Below are 15,014 nucleotides of genomic sequence, written 5' to 3' on the forward strand. Positions count from 1 at the left end.
GTGGCAATCAGAGAATGCTTATGATTGTTAGAAAATTTTGCAGCAAGTTTTTGTAAGAATTATTACTTAATTTTAGTAAGAATTAGAATTTTCTAAAACCTGTGATGAAGAAAACAAAAGTTAGTCCCTTTACACAGAGGCTGGAACTAATTAAGGTATTTTCACATGCCATCTCTTTGGTTTTGCCGGTTCACACTGTGTTTTGGTACTAGCTGAGCAAATTGTCAATATGCTCACGCAATATTATTCAGATGATGCACTTGTCACCAGACAAACCAAGCTGGTAGCTCTTACAATATTTTTTGGTAATTTTCATTGCGTTCACTTGAAGTGTAAAAATTATAGCATATATATTTTTTACTTAGTTGATTTTACATTTAACGTGCAATTAAGATTGTACTTTCTATATAAAGTGCTTTAAAGAAATATTGCATATGTTACAAGTGCTGACACTTTGTTGTTTCACTATAAGCTGCTTTACATCACAGATCATCGATCATGCTGGCAGAGTGCAGGGATCACTTTTTCAGGTGCATGTCATAAAATGATCACAAAAACCTCCTTAATATATATATATATATATATATATATATATATATATATATATATATATATATATATATATATATATATATATATATATATATATATATATATATATAGGATGCGAGAACATTTAACGTACTTGGCCGCTTAAAAAATAATAGAGCGAAGGGTACGCTTCATTAAAGAAACATTTTATTAGACTCGACGTTTCGATCGGAGACCGATCTTTCTCAAGAGTCTCTCGAGAAAGATCGGTCTCCGATCGAAACGTCGAGTCTAATAAAATGTTTCTTTAAATGAAGCGTACCCTTCGCTCTATTATATATATATATATATATATATATAATTTCTCCCATTTAAATAGAAACATGTGCAAAGGCCACCAGCCCTTTCTCTCACCCTCTTAGTTCCTCCTCAACAATTGCGCTCAAATTTCTAGTCTCTCACTCTCTGATAGAGCCAGACTTTAAGCACTGAAAGTAATTCATTCATTTCAAAATTACTTTTACTAAAGTGACTCACTGCTGTTTCTATACTTCATACTATGTACTCCCGGTACGATGCCAAGAAAAGAGTAATGACATGCAGCAAGCCTGTCCCACAGTGATGGATAAGCAAAAAAGACAGAATTGAGTAGAACTACATGTTCAAGGCCTCAGACCTGCCCTGTGTCTCCGGATCACAACCATTCTCTAAGCAGAAGGTATACATGTAAGGCGTTGAGGGTCCATTGAAGTGACAGATGGTGCAAAATGGTAGAAGGTCAAAACTAGTTAAAAGTGTGCAGTAGCACTCACTGTTGCATACTGGCTATAGGCACAGTGGTGCCTGGTTACACTTGCCATCACGGGCAAACAAGGGGTTTGGGGGAAAAGACAGGCGGAAATGTTCACGGCGTGTTTGACCACGATTGTTTTTGTTGCCATTGTCTTATATTTTTAATAGCCTGTTCTGTAGGAAAAGGGGAGGGAATAGTCTTACTGGATGGAATTAGGCAGGAAGATGAAAGAATGTGCTCTAGTGTTTGGAGAGGTTTTGTTCACAAGCTTTACTTAGTTTATATACAGATGAAATCCAGACAGTAATTAATGAGAAGGAATTTGCTCTGCGGAAGTAATGGTAATGTCATTACTTTTTGGGAGCAGTATTTAGCAATTTCATTATATTTTTAAGGCTTAGCAAGTAATTGGTAATATAATTTAATTGCTTTTGAACAGTAACTTTGCCAAGTGAGCTGCCAATTTACCCCAGGATAAAAGACACCAAGTGTCTATTAGGAATGAAATAGATTAAGTCATGCCAGCTGGACTTGTGAATGTAATCAGGTAGCTCAAATGGTTTCTCTACTTCTGATTGGCACTTACTTCGGAACATTCAATAAAAAAATGTTACAACTTAAACTGCTGTGTAGTTTGCATAATTTCTATAACCACATAAGTTGTGATTAAACGAAGTAACTCTGACTCCTGAAGATCTGCCACTGAATGCAAGAGGAGGGTCCAATGTGCGAGGCATATGAACCCCAACAAAGAAAAGATCGTGTCAACTCTTCGGGTATATATAGTGTTCCTATGGTCTATGTGTCATATGAATGCATGCTTGCCTGTCGCCCGCTTGGAGCTGCCATTTCAGGTCAGTGCCAGCAAAATAAGCATCAAAACTGGAAGCCTTAGCTGAACTGCCTAATTGGAATGTTCAATTTATTCAAACTGGTGCTTCGAGTCTGTGCCAAAAGCATATTTAGAAATTTTGCAACTGCAAACCTCAATTGAAAATCATTTTTTTTCTTGACTGGGCCAGTGTCTTGATGAAAAACATACCATACTGCCCATATCGCAACTTTCACATAATAACAAGTCAAAAGACGATGCCACTGCACTGACTTGAACAAATCTCTGAAAGATGGAAACTATAGAAGTATGGGCGGGGAGGCTCCACGAAAACTGCTGAGTTAATTCAGATACAGGGCACACTCAGTACAACTGCACCTTCCAAAAACAGGAGTTTGCATTATGTACCGTTTTTTCTGACTTACACTGCTGAGCCATAATGCAAACCCAGTTCGCGGTCATACATATATAGTTTCATATAAGTACCAAAGGCAACCAAAGCAACCTCGAATATTCACCAGCTGTTGCTGCCTGCAGTTTCTTTCTGACAAGCGATGTTAACCGGCCATACAGCCTGTATTTCCTGTTTCTATCAGATACATTAAACACTGAATTATTAATTGCGAACGCGTAGCCTAGCTGACCGCAAAAAGGAATTCGGAGGTAAATAAATGCAGTGCCATAACGTACAGCCTTAGAGCTATGGAACAGAACACTGCACCAACTGCGTATTTGAAGGCGGAATACTTTCGGCAGAACAACGAGATAAGCAGCCCACGGGGAGCCTAATTCCCTTGCGTCGAATGAAGCGCACAATGCACAGCCGAACCCGAAGCCCAGAGCGAAGCTAGAAATTGCACTACACGAGAAAAACTTCGTCTGCAACTGTACGTCACAATCAAGCGCGTCCAAACTCCGTGCTTGATTGTAGCAACCAAGCGCGGATTTCTCAAATCCTCCTTGCTAATTCAGAGATTAGCAAGGAGATTAGCAAGGAGATTAGCGAGGAGGATTTGATATATGAGTACGCGAAACGCTTCGACTGAAATAGGCATGGAAATAAGCCATGAGTACAAGTGCAAGACAAGTGCGCCTATGAGTGCGCGACCAACGCCATGACCCAACCCAACGCCGCCGATAGGCCGATACCTACATAAGTTAAAATTATTAAGAAAATGAACAATAACTTATTTTAAGCCACGATTTTAAGTTATAAATTAGTATCATAAATGTTTCACTTGCTGTTGCGCACATTTTTTCTTTTGCTTAGTTTATGATGACGTAGGGTGACGTATTTTGTGCGTGGCAGCAGCGTTTTGCTGGTGCCACGGTGCGTGTCACCAGTCTCCGCCAAAATTTTTGATGAAACCCCAAATTTGTGTAAATTCAGATACCTCCCCACCATTTCGCATTGTGCCCCATATGCTCCGGCGCCTGCGCGTTGCTGGTTTCGACGTCGGAGAAGCGATCACGGCGACGGCCGGCGGCAGTCGCCTGAAGAGAGCGTCGGCCTCCGTCGCGCATGCGCGCGCCGCCGCCGCTCGCGTTGCGACAGTAGCGCCGCCGCACCTCTACCTGGCCGTCTGCCGCGTGCGCCATGATGACATCGGCGCCGGCCGCCGCACTTCAGTTCCTCCGGCGGCAACTCTCGCCGATCTCCGGAGGCGTCGTCGCACCCCGCGAGCTGCTGCCACCGCACGCCCCGTTGCTGCAACAGGCCCCGTGATAGGCCTGCTTCTCGCGAAGACCACCGAGTCGACTCGGCAACGCTTGCGGCACGCAGCCCGACGGAGCGGCGGCGGCTCTAGGCTACGAGAAAGCGTCGTCGTTTCGCGCGGCTGCTGCGCGTGCGGACGGACGGATTACGATAGCACGGGTTCCCGATCTCTGCTATTTTGCCGTTTCAACGCACCTCCTGCACGCGGTCTCTGCGTTCGGCTTGTTTGCGCGGGATAATCGCGCTCTGTGGCATTCGTGTCTCTGAATATAATCTGTGTGGCTGCGGCGCGTGCGCTCGGTGGTGTGGTTTCGATTGCGGCGCGGCGTGTGTGCACTGGATACGACGCGAACTCAGTGCAGTCTGAAAGTTCGTCTGTGAAACCGGCTCCAGCTTGCACCGATACCGGTAAGTTTCATTCTCTTGTACTTTCATTTTTGTTTCGCTTTGTAAATAACTGTCGCTGGTCGCGATCATTTTTGCGTGCATTAGTCATGCGGAAGATTGATTTGCGCTCAATATTGCACGCTGTCACGAGCTGAAATCGTGAACTCGTGGCACCGCCAGCCATGCTGTAGTTTAACAAACTTGTAGCCAGCCATGCTGTAGTTTAACAAACTTGTAGCTTTAGCGCGCAGCCTTCGATCTCGGTTTACTGATCGCATTTTGTTTGATCCGATGTGCTCTCCATTTTCACTGCTTCTGCCGCCCTCTTTGAGCCGAGCCGACACGCCTGCATGTGGTCTGGCTGCGCTAGCGGCTGCAGGCAGCTCTCCTGAGCACTGTTTGCAGCCGACCTTGAAAAATGAGTGTGTCGTCAAGGCCTGCGGCTAAAAAGAGAAAAGGAAAGCAGCAAAAGTCGCCCAGTCGCTCCTGCCGGCGGCGGCGTTTTCCATCCCGCTTTATTTATTCGGCGAAGGCGGCAAGTAGAGTGTGGCTCGCCGTCTCGTATGCGGGGAATCGCGTGCCCTGCTGCTGCACCCCCCTCCTGTGTTTTCTTCGGCGTCTCGTCGTTTCAAGGTCGCCGCCGCAGGTGAATGAGCGGCTTGTCTGTAAACGGAGGCGCCGCACATCCTTCCACGCTATGCGGCACGCGCCTGCCTAACCACGTCGCCGTCGCGCGACCATGTCTTTCGGCGCGTTCTGCGCTGCGCGCCAAAATGCGCGACGACGTTCGAATAGTCTTTAATTTAATCCCCCCCCCCCCCCCCCCTCCTGCTTCCCACCGCCTAGTTTTTTCGGGACTCTAGCTTTTTTGTGTGTGCATATTCCCTTCCGCTTTGTATGCTGATCGCATGGCCACATTATCCGGTGTCCGCAATATGCGGGCGCCGGGGAAGTCGTGACGTGAAGAAAAAGGGGCGGAAGTTGGATTAGATAGAGACTTCCGCTCGTACCTCCCATTCTCCCTTCTGCTTGCGCTTACTTTCCCTCCATTTAGATTTCTTTTTCCCTCGTCGGGGAGTGCTTTGTAAAAGGCGGGTTACATTTTATCTCTTCGTTTTGGCGTTGCGTAACCGTCGACCCTCCCTGCCTGCGCGCCTGGATAGGAGGTTCAGGGAGGCCATGCGAAGGCTCATTTTGGCCGTGATTTATGACCTGTAAACCTCGCCGGCATTCTTCTTGGCGGCAGGACCAAATGAGACTGATCATGGTGGGCCGTAGACCGTAGGTACGAATTTGAGCGCTCCTCCTCCTCCCTCGCTGTGTTCTTTCATTTTTTTTTTTTAAATTTTCATGCGTTCTTTGTTTTTAAGGTGCTTTCGTTCATTATCTTGCACCTTGCCCTGGGATAAGCCGTCTTTCTACCGGCTTCATGTCGGAAGTGTTTGGTTTGTTGGACCCCCCAGCTCGTTCGTCTTTAGCGGGAATGGTGCCTGCAGTGAGGAGGGGCGAGGTTGTTGTGCGGTCGCTGGACTGCAACTTCGTAAACAGAGCCCGCTTGCACTGCTCTTTGTAGAGGAAGAGACGCAGGTGGTTCAAGCCGCACTGCCGCGTCGGTGTGTCTGCGGCCGCCGCGGCGCGTTTAATAAAACCACGCGCTCTCCACGATAGCGTTGCCGTAGTTGCTTTCCTATCAGTTCACTGTGACTTGTTTCCGTGGTAGCCTTTACTCGTAAATAGAGCGCCATAAAACGCCTCCAGCAGCAGACGTCGCTACGGCGTACATTGCTAGCGGTCTGGCTATGATATATTATTCGAGTGCTCTTGGCAGCTGTGAAGAGTTGCGCGCAGAACCGCTTCCTATGGAGCTGTGTGCAGTAAAAGGAGGCGCCGTGGCAGCTAGCCTTGGTCGCTAATCCCGTTTTTATGTGGCGCGCGTCTTGGAACTAGAGCGTGGCGGCGTAGGGCTGGCCGATTGGCGGGGATGGATGAAGGTCAGGGTGGTCAGGGTATGTGGGTGGCCGATGGCGCTGCGTTGTCCTGCGCCCTCTGCCGGCGGCGGTAGCGAGGCTCTTGAGGGGGAAAGACGTGTGTTGCGCAATGCTTCCTCCTCTTGAAGTGCCGGCTGTCGTTACACGGCGCGTTGACTTGGCAAAGGGCGCGGTGATGAAATGCGAAGACGTCCGCGGACCTCCCGTATCACGATGGCAGGAGATAGGTAGCGGCGTTTCGCGCTAAACGGCCCCCGTGCCGTCGTGATGCTTGTACTGATTACGCTCGGGAGCCTTGCGTCCGGCACTAGCGATCTCGAGTTTCGCTAGACGAGAAAATGGGCTTGGCTTGACGACTAACTGTAATAACTACTGTGTGGTAGGGGTAGGGTGCGGTCCGTTTCCCTGTGTTTCAAGTCCTAAGAAGCCGGTCGAAGGCTAGAGTGCATGCACCAAGCGACTGACCGCATAGATCAAGTTGCGACGGATGAAAGTCGAGGTATGTCGTGGGATAAACATAAGGCTGCTCGCTTGGGCGTTATCACGAACTGAGATAACGTTGTCTTGTCCCGCATGATTGGGCTGTCTAATTGCCCTTTATGCGACGCCCTCAACTTTTGTCAAGCATACAGTAGGCTGTACCCGGCGTGCAGCGCGAGCTACGCCTAATCGCGTAAGGTGTTCTCCATCGTGCAGGGTGTGCAACAGGGAACACGGGCAAAACTGAGAACGCTAGGTAAGAAATGCCTGGTACTGTTCATGGCTGTTCGTACGTACTTTTTCTCTTCGTGTCGACAGGTCAATCATGCCACGCAGTTGCCTCTCTATCAGGAGATTCTCATGCTGCAACCATTCAGTCCCTCCCTGGCACTAAACATTATGGAGCTCCTCAGATATGCCCAACTGCAAGGCCACAGGATAGTGTTTCGATGGATCCCTCTCCACTGCGCTCCATGGGAATGAATAGGGCGATGTTGAAGCGAAAAGCGCACTCAGCAACGGCCTCCAAACTGCTGAGCCTCTTTCACGAGCGGATACGACCTGTCTTCTAATGAACTGTAGAAGAAGGCTACGGCAGCTTACTGGGCCCAGCTAGACGCCTGGCACATTCGTCTAAAAAGGCTCGATGGAACATTGCAATTTTATGTTCCGCGTGATATTCCGCGTCATCATGCATGCTTGGTACATAAACTTCGCTTAAACGTGGCTTTCACGCGAAGGTACTTACATTTAGCTGAACAGATGGACTCCCCGGAATGTTCAATTTGTGTCATCCCCGAGACTGTGGACATATATAATTGGTGTGCCCAGTGTATGCGTGTGAAAGAAATGTGCTAGCCGCTTCCTTGAAGCGTTTGGGTAAGAGGCCTCTGTCGGAGGAACTGCTGCTGCAGGCGCTTGGCAGGACAAGGGGAGGGGTGTTCAGGCAGTGGGTGCTCTTTGCCGTTTTTTGTAAACTTGATACGCGCTTGTGAAGCAGGCTGCCGTGCTTGTATATATATTTCATATGCCTTCTCCCTCATCGTCACTCGTCATGATCCTCTTTCTTCTCCCCTTCCCCAGTGCAGAGTAGCAGGCCAGATTTTAATCATTCCGGTCAACCTATCTGCCCTTCCTTTCAATAAATCCATCCATCTATCTATCTATCTGTATCAGGAGGTAGTAATTGTGAGTTTACAGACAAAACACGTGTAAACGGTGCCATATTCATTCATGGGAATCATCCAGTGCCCCTTGGTCCGCGTTTGTTTCGGAAATATATGCGAGGCCGGGTTTCACCCTTGGCCTGTAAAATCGTATCCCAAGCCAGACACCAGGTCTCAGACAAAACTAATATGGGTACCTAGTCATCAAGGGTTAGAGGGAAACGATTGTGCACATGCCGCAACCCGAGCGTCCTGGGATCGGTCATCACTCCCCTCACATGACCACCCTCAGCCCCTCACTACATATCGCGAGATACTGCAATACTTCCGCTTAGCGAGACACACATTCCTAGCACCTGTTAAAGGACTCGACAGAGTCAGAGGAGTGTTACTTCGGGCCTTTACAGTGTCCTACAGCAGCCCAGCTAGACTGCACAAAATAAGTCTGGGTACTTTCTCACCTGAAAACACATTCTGCGGCCAGAAAGCAGACCTTTACCACATGGTATGGGCTTGCTAAGAAAACCAAGTCATCCCTCGCAACGTGGGCGGATTGGGAGGTGGCCCTGTCCAGCTCCGACCTCGCGGCAAAAAGGACCTTGCTGGGCAGAGCTCGGGCAGCGGCATTAGCCAACGGAGTCCCGGATTGAGGACCCGACCAAACTGACGTAATCCAAATAAATGTATTATACTACCACTGCTACTTCACCGATATATGGAACTGTGGTCGATGCTGCACTGTATTGATCGTACGCTTGTAAGCAAAGCTTAAAGTATTGTAGGCAAGGTCAACCACATTTCATTGCATTTTCACTTTCTCGCATATCTGGCGAAATTTCTTCCGAATACGGTTATGTCTGCTCATCATGGCAGACAAATAAAGGAAATAATTCCTCTGGTTGAATTATTTCGTTGTATTTGTCACAGGAAGTATGGTGCATGCTTATGGAAGCGAAAAAAAAAAAAAATAGTACGTATACGGACTTCACGAATATAATGGACAGCCAGTGAAACGGGTATTTTATCACGTGAAACTGAATAGTTCCTGTATAGCATATTACAACATACAAACCGGTAGGCCGCGTGTATACTTTGGCGGACTTCTGTCGAGAGGGCCCGAATGGTATTCTCATAATTTCGATTCCTAAAAGGAATATATGATTGTCTGAACAGCTAACGATGATTACTTGTTCGGATGACTGTCGCTTCGCTCGCGTATCCGAGGTCCTAATACATAGATATTGTAATTGCCTAAATTGCTTCGCAAAAACTATACGTTGTTTTTGCTTCCTTAACATTTCTGTCGTTCTTTTTTTCTTCTGTGGCCTCTGAGCTTGAAACATTCATCTCCACTGTAAACGAAATCGCACACTTAAAGGTGCATTTCTGTGCATACACCTCACACCCCGCAGGAAGGGTGCATTGAGGTACTCATGTACCCCTTTTAATGCGTGCATTCCTGCTTGATAAGTGGATCAGTATACCTCAGTGAACCCTTCCTAGAGGGCGTTAGTTATAGACGCGGAGAGGGTGCGATTTTGTTTACAGTGTACATCACAGAGTTCTGTTTTAATTCGTAGATAGTGAATTCGCGAAGGCATGTTTCTGGACCCCCATCCCTCGCAGGCGCGTGTAATCCTCGCAGATTCTCGCAGCGGCGCGAAAGCCGTAGATAAGCGCGGTGCGACGGCTTCTACATATCTGCACGACTCTGGTTTATAAGCAAAGGACAGGCTCCCAAGCTGCCGTCTCGTGCTCGACAGTTTCAACTCCGCTCTGACAGACCGAGCCTTTGAGTTGGACAGCAACAACAGTACTGCGAATAAACTGCGATCTCCGTTCACATCCATGTAGCGATGCCTTAAATAAGTGTGAAATGTTCTGTTTTTACGCGAGAGCCGTACTCGGGCTCTTTGTGACCAAAAGCCGTTGCCGCACTCCAGAATTAAAATAAATTGCTTTACAGGAAAGGAAGGGCGCGGTATCTGTCGCACTTCTCCGTGGACACCTGACCAGAGGCGTAAGGGAAAGCGGGAGTGGAAGGGGAAAGATAGAAAGCAGTGTCATATATTGTGAAGGTTTACGGAGTAATTTGGAACACGTGTACTGACTGACACCGCGCAGCACATGGGAGCCCCGCCGGGGTGGTGCAGTGGTAAGACGCCCGACTACTGTGTCGGAGTACTCGGGCTCGAACCCGACCTCGGCGGCTGCGTTTCGATGGAGGCGAAACGAAGAGGCGTCCGTGTGCTGTGTGATATCAGCGCACGTTAAAGATTGTCTACTTCCCTTTATCCCCATCCATAGCCATGAGCCTTCCCATTCAATAAAGGACATTCAATCAAAGATCCCCAGGTGGTCGAAATTACTCCGTAGCCCTCCACTACGGCTCCTCTTTCTCTTTCCACTTTCATTCCCACCTTCCTTCCCTTACGGCGCGGTTGAGGTGTCCACAGAAAACAAGTGAGACAGTTACCGCGCCTTTCCCTTCCTATAAAATCAATCAATATTTCAGTACACGGGGCGGGGCGCCTCTTCGTTTCGCCTCCAATGAAACGCATTCGCCGGCGGTCGGTTTCGAACTCGGGTATTGCGGCTCAGTAGTCGGGCATCTTAATCACTGCGCCACCGCGGTTCGTTCTTTTCTCCTCTTTATTACCTGTGACATCAGTACAGAACAAAAAAAAAAAAAATACGACACATTTTCATTTTATAACTTAACAGACACACTGGTAATGAAAGATAAAAGCAATGCTGCGCGAAAACTTGTGTATTATAAATGAAACTGTTTGAGGGAAGGCAGCTGGTCAAACGTTGGTAACCAGTCACCGCTGTGGGGCGGCCTCAGAATTGTCGGGAAGAAACTTAGCATCGTTCCAAACATGCCGGAAAAAAAATACGGGCGTGATTTTATATAAAAAGTGTGACGCAAATAATCGTTCTTTGTGCAGCGCTCAGGGTGGGGCCATATTTCTTTTCCCATTTGGCATCCATCTGGTATAGTAAAGTTGGAAGCTAGTTTGCGATAGATGTTCGAACCGAAAACGGCATGTCTACCTCCAGTTCTATACGAGATTGATCGTAAGTGTAGACGCTCACCGAGAAGAAACACGGACTGCACCCCCCCCCCCCCTCCCCCCGAAACCAAACCAAACAACTAAAGTCATTCACTTTGTCAAACTATGCGCCACTCCCTCAACGCCAAACCGTCAAGCAAACCCATACCAAACACTTCTTCGGCATGTCTTAATCGGTTTTAGCTCTGTTAAACCCCGGCTTTTTTTTTTCTCTCTCTCTCTTTTTTGTCCTCACGAATTGTTTTGACAAATTCAGCATTCTATTTTCCATCGCCACTCATGGATGTGTACCTTACTGCACTTGAAGACAGGCTGTAGCCACAGCTGTTTGGTCGTGTACGCCATGTATCGCGCACTTGGCAAGTTACCCATAGTCGCCTTTAGATCGAATCCGGCGGTCTTATTGTTCCAATAATTAGAGGTTAAATAAGTCTCTAGATTTGTCGTGCTCTGCGCCGGCGTTAGGTGAAGAACTGTGCAGCGCTGCTGAAAGAAAAAATGGCGGTCATGGTTTTGAGAGAGAAAAAGGACTGCATTGAGCCACCATATATAACTCGATTATTTCTCATAACATATATTGAGTGCGTTTCCGTCTGCTGTAGTGCATGAAACAACTGAATGTCATGCGTCGGATTTCATTCAGAGTTACGTTCCTGGTCATGTCGAATAACTCTGGTGGAACCTGCCAGCGTTATCTGTCAGCTCCATAACCTGGAAAGTCGACTTGTGCACGATCGTAAACTCTGTCGCCTCAAGCGCCGGCTGGAGCACCGCTAAAAGGTGTCCTCGGGCTTTCACAATGACGTTACGATGCCAGGAAATTGAACCGTAAACGGCGCGTATACCTTATTAAAACAACGTGGCTGTACTTAACAGGCTTCCGTCGTTCGATTGGCCGTTCCAGTCCGCCGCCCTGCAAAGATGGCACGATTTGTTTTCGGTCGGGGGTAAGATACCTCTTCCCTGCGTAACAAAATTTCGGTTCCATCGCTTTCCACTCTCTCTCTCTCTCTCTCTCTCTCTCTCTCTCTCTCTCTCTCTCTCTCTCTCTCTCTCTCTCTCTCTCTCTCTCTCTCACACACACACACACACACACACACCCGTGTGCTGTGCGATGTCAGTGCACGTTAAAGAACCCCAGGTGGTCGAAATTTCCGGAGTCCTCCACTACGGCGTCTCTCATAGCCTGAGTCGCTTTGGGACGTTAAACCGCACAAACCAAACCAACGAACACCATTTGTCACGGCAGAATAACTTGCGCTTTCCATTCCATGACACGCGCGTGAGCATGGCGCAGCGATTAAGGAATCATTCTTGCCTTGGAAGAGGAAAGATGGAGAAAGCGCCTTTGTGTCTTGTCCTGGCACTGCGCTAATGGCACCGAACATGAGGCTTCGAGGCGTCGTCACTTGCGGAGGAGCATTTTCTCGGATACATCTCCTAGGCCACCTTGGCAGTGCAGTGGCGACCGTCGTCACCGACCTGGCGTCGCAGCATCACCCTGCGGAGGCGGGGGACGAGCGGGTGGGAAGGAGTGGCCGGTCCGAGGGAACAAGTGGGCCTTCTTATCAACCGTCGCCTCTGACGCAACCTTCAAGTAGAGTCCCCTTCAAGCTCGTTCTTTTGGGACGAGAAAAAAAAAAAGAAAAAAAAAAAACCCGAGACACGGAGGATGCATGGGATTTGCGCGACGGCCGAAAAGGGGAGGGCGCCAGCCTGTGAAAGGGTAGCACCGACTAGCGCTGATACATGGCGGGAAAACGGCGGGTGCTACGGGTGTATCAGCCGACCAAAAAAAAAAAAAACGTCAAGAATAGATCGATGTGTGTGTATGTACACACACACACACACACACACACACACACACACACACACACACACACACACACACACACGCACGCACGCGCGCACACACACACACACACACACACACACACACACACACACACACACACACACACACACACACATCGATCTATTGACTTATTACGAACTGGCTTCCGCGCCAGACATCACTTATGATAAAGGAACACATTTATTTTAGGTTTAGTTTAGTTTAAATAGTGACGTTGGGTTGCCCATATCGATAGCGGAGCGCGTTCTAATCACATGTCACTCTAGCCCGAAGCGGAAGAGTTATATGCTAGAAAGAATAATAAATGAAACACAGGGTGGCGCTACCAGCAGTCGATTTCGTAAGTGAAACACGTGCGTCCATTTTCGGGCTCTCGGAACACTGTCACGGTCACGCGGTACATTTTAAACTTTGTGGGCGCTACGTTGAGGTCACCCATTTCAATCATCTCGTTGGGACTGTTTTCTTGCTCGTGGCAGCTGTCCTGTTTACAACTGGGGATTTAAAGCCGTATTTAAATGTTAGTTGCAGTCGACTTGTTCAAGTAGGCGAGAAAAAAAAAATCGAGCTGATGCTTTAGATAAATCTCGGCAACACACTTAACTTTAGTTCGGAAAAACGCTTAGGTTCTTTATAAAATAATACTAGTTCATTTTAGCTGGGGCAGTCTGTACACCGGAATGACTTGATTTCCTTTTTTCTGTTACCGCAGTTCGAAGAATGAATACATTCGAACAAGAACATTGATTTGATCTTAAAGGATATGAATGAATTACCCCGAATGCATTACCCCGGACACTCAGGAAGTTAATGCGAATTTTGCCGTGCGTCCATTTGCAATGATTTTCCTGGCCGGTGTAACGGGAACTTGAGCAACGGGAATCAGCGCACCGTTTTCGCGCCCAGTTACCGCATTTTGTATACAGCGAAGAACTCTGACACCCTGTCGAGATTCCTTGCAGCGGCAGCAGGTTCATCAGAAACGTTTCTAGCGACTGATTAGTAAACAACTTGGCCAGTTAGTGGTTTACCACCTCGTTGCGGCAGCCGTTTTCAAAACACGCTGCTTTATCGGGAATCGGCGGAGGGATGGTTACGCCGAGCAGTGCGTCGTTTCGCGCGGCGTCTCTCGGCGCGAATGTCTATTCAATATTTTATTTTTTCGCGCGCTCTAGCAAACCCAGCTGCAGCGGCAGACTCCTTCGCCGCCGAGGCCGCGCGGGTGTTTTTCCACGCCCAGGAATGCGCGCGCACACACATGGGGCTGCTTTCGGAGCCGATGATTACTGTAGGGTGATGACATATTGCGACTCCCGCTGGAGCGCTTCGGCAGCTGTCATCTCAGAAGGGCGCGCTTTTGTTGCGCGCTTGCCACATCTACGTGTTTCCGCCAAAGATTTTATTTTGCAGTCCGCCCCGCCTGTGTGGCGCTGTGGTTAGGGCGCTCGACGACTGGGCGAAGCATTCATGAGGGAGAGTGAGTGACTTCAGAGACGTGGTTGTGAGGTACGGCAACGCGTACGGTTGCCCATGACGTCACGGACGTCGTCATGGTGGTCCACGCATAGCTTCCGCGGTGTGCATCAGAACAGATGGCGATGAGCGCATACCAGATGAGCGCGCGGCCTTGCACCGTGACCTTAGTCCACCGTCATGGCGACCAGTGTGACGCCAGTGCAGTCCGTTCATAGCCCGATTCGGACATCCATTCGAGCTCCCAGGACGTCGTCAGTGGTATCTGCAGCTTGGCGGCTTCGGGGCATCGCAAATCAATTGACTTCCGTCTCTGTACAGCATACATCAGAGTAGAATATGGTGTCCCTATCAATTACAATAGGGGAATAGCAGGGCGCGATTGTGCATGCTCGTAGGGATTGCCCCCTTCCCCCCTCTGCCCTAAAAGCTGTTGACTCATTTACGTCCAGTTTTGCGTCATTGTTTCCAGGTGGTGTGTGCGGACCCCTACACGTTAGTTTGCACAGAACCTGGCGCCTTTTCGGGTCATTTAACTATTGGTTAGTTTCTTCTGCGGATGTAGTATCTAGGGGTTGCGACTCGGATGCAGTAAAGGTGCATCGGAACGCATATATTCTGTTTGTGGTCTGGAGCTTCACTGCCGTCCAGGACGCCAGTAGGGACTGATAATTGACGCCGCAGTTTTTTTTTTTTTTCTGGGTAGTGCTTCTAA

General features: G+C 48.4%; 1 protein-coding gene across 6 annotated transcripts in view; it reads left to right on the plus strand.

Moving 5' to 3' along the window:
• Nucleotides 1-15,014, plus strand: part of LOC146208067 (solute carrier organic anion transporter family member 74D-like) — a 190,170-nt gene that overhangs the window by 660 nt on the left and 174,496 nt on the right. For 2 of the 6 annotated variants that reach the window (XM_084591740.1, XM_084591737.1), the window contains exon 1: nucleotides 3,736-4,281. The exons of 2 other annotated variants lie outside the window; for them this stretch is intronic. The gene's annotated coding sequence lies outside the window, so the exon portion shown is untranslated. Of the gene's footprint in view, nucleotides 1-3,735; nucleotides 4,282-5,524; nucleotides 5,546-15,014 lie in introns of those variants that run through there. 2 more of the 6 variants (XM_084591746.1, XM_084591742.1) reach the window with 2 other exon arrangements.

This window comes from Amblyomma maculatum, chromosome 1 (assembly GCF_055883805.1).
Source record: "Amblyomma maculatum isolate TAMU_Amacu chromosome 1, ASM5588380v1, whole genome shotgun sequence".
NCBI lineage: Eukaryota > Metazoa > Arthropoda > Arachnida > Ixodida > Ixodidae > Amblyomma > Amblyomma maculatum.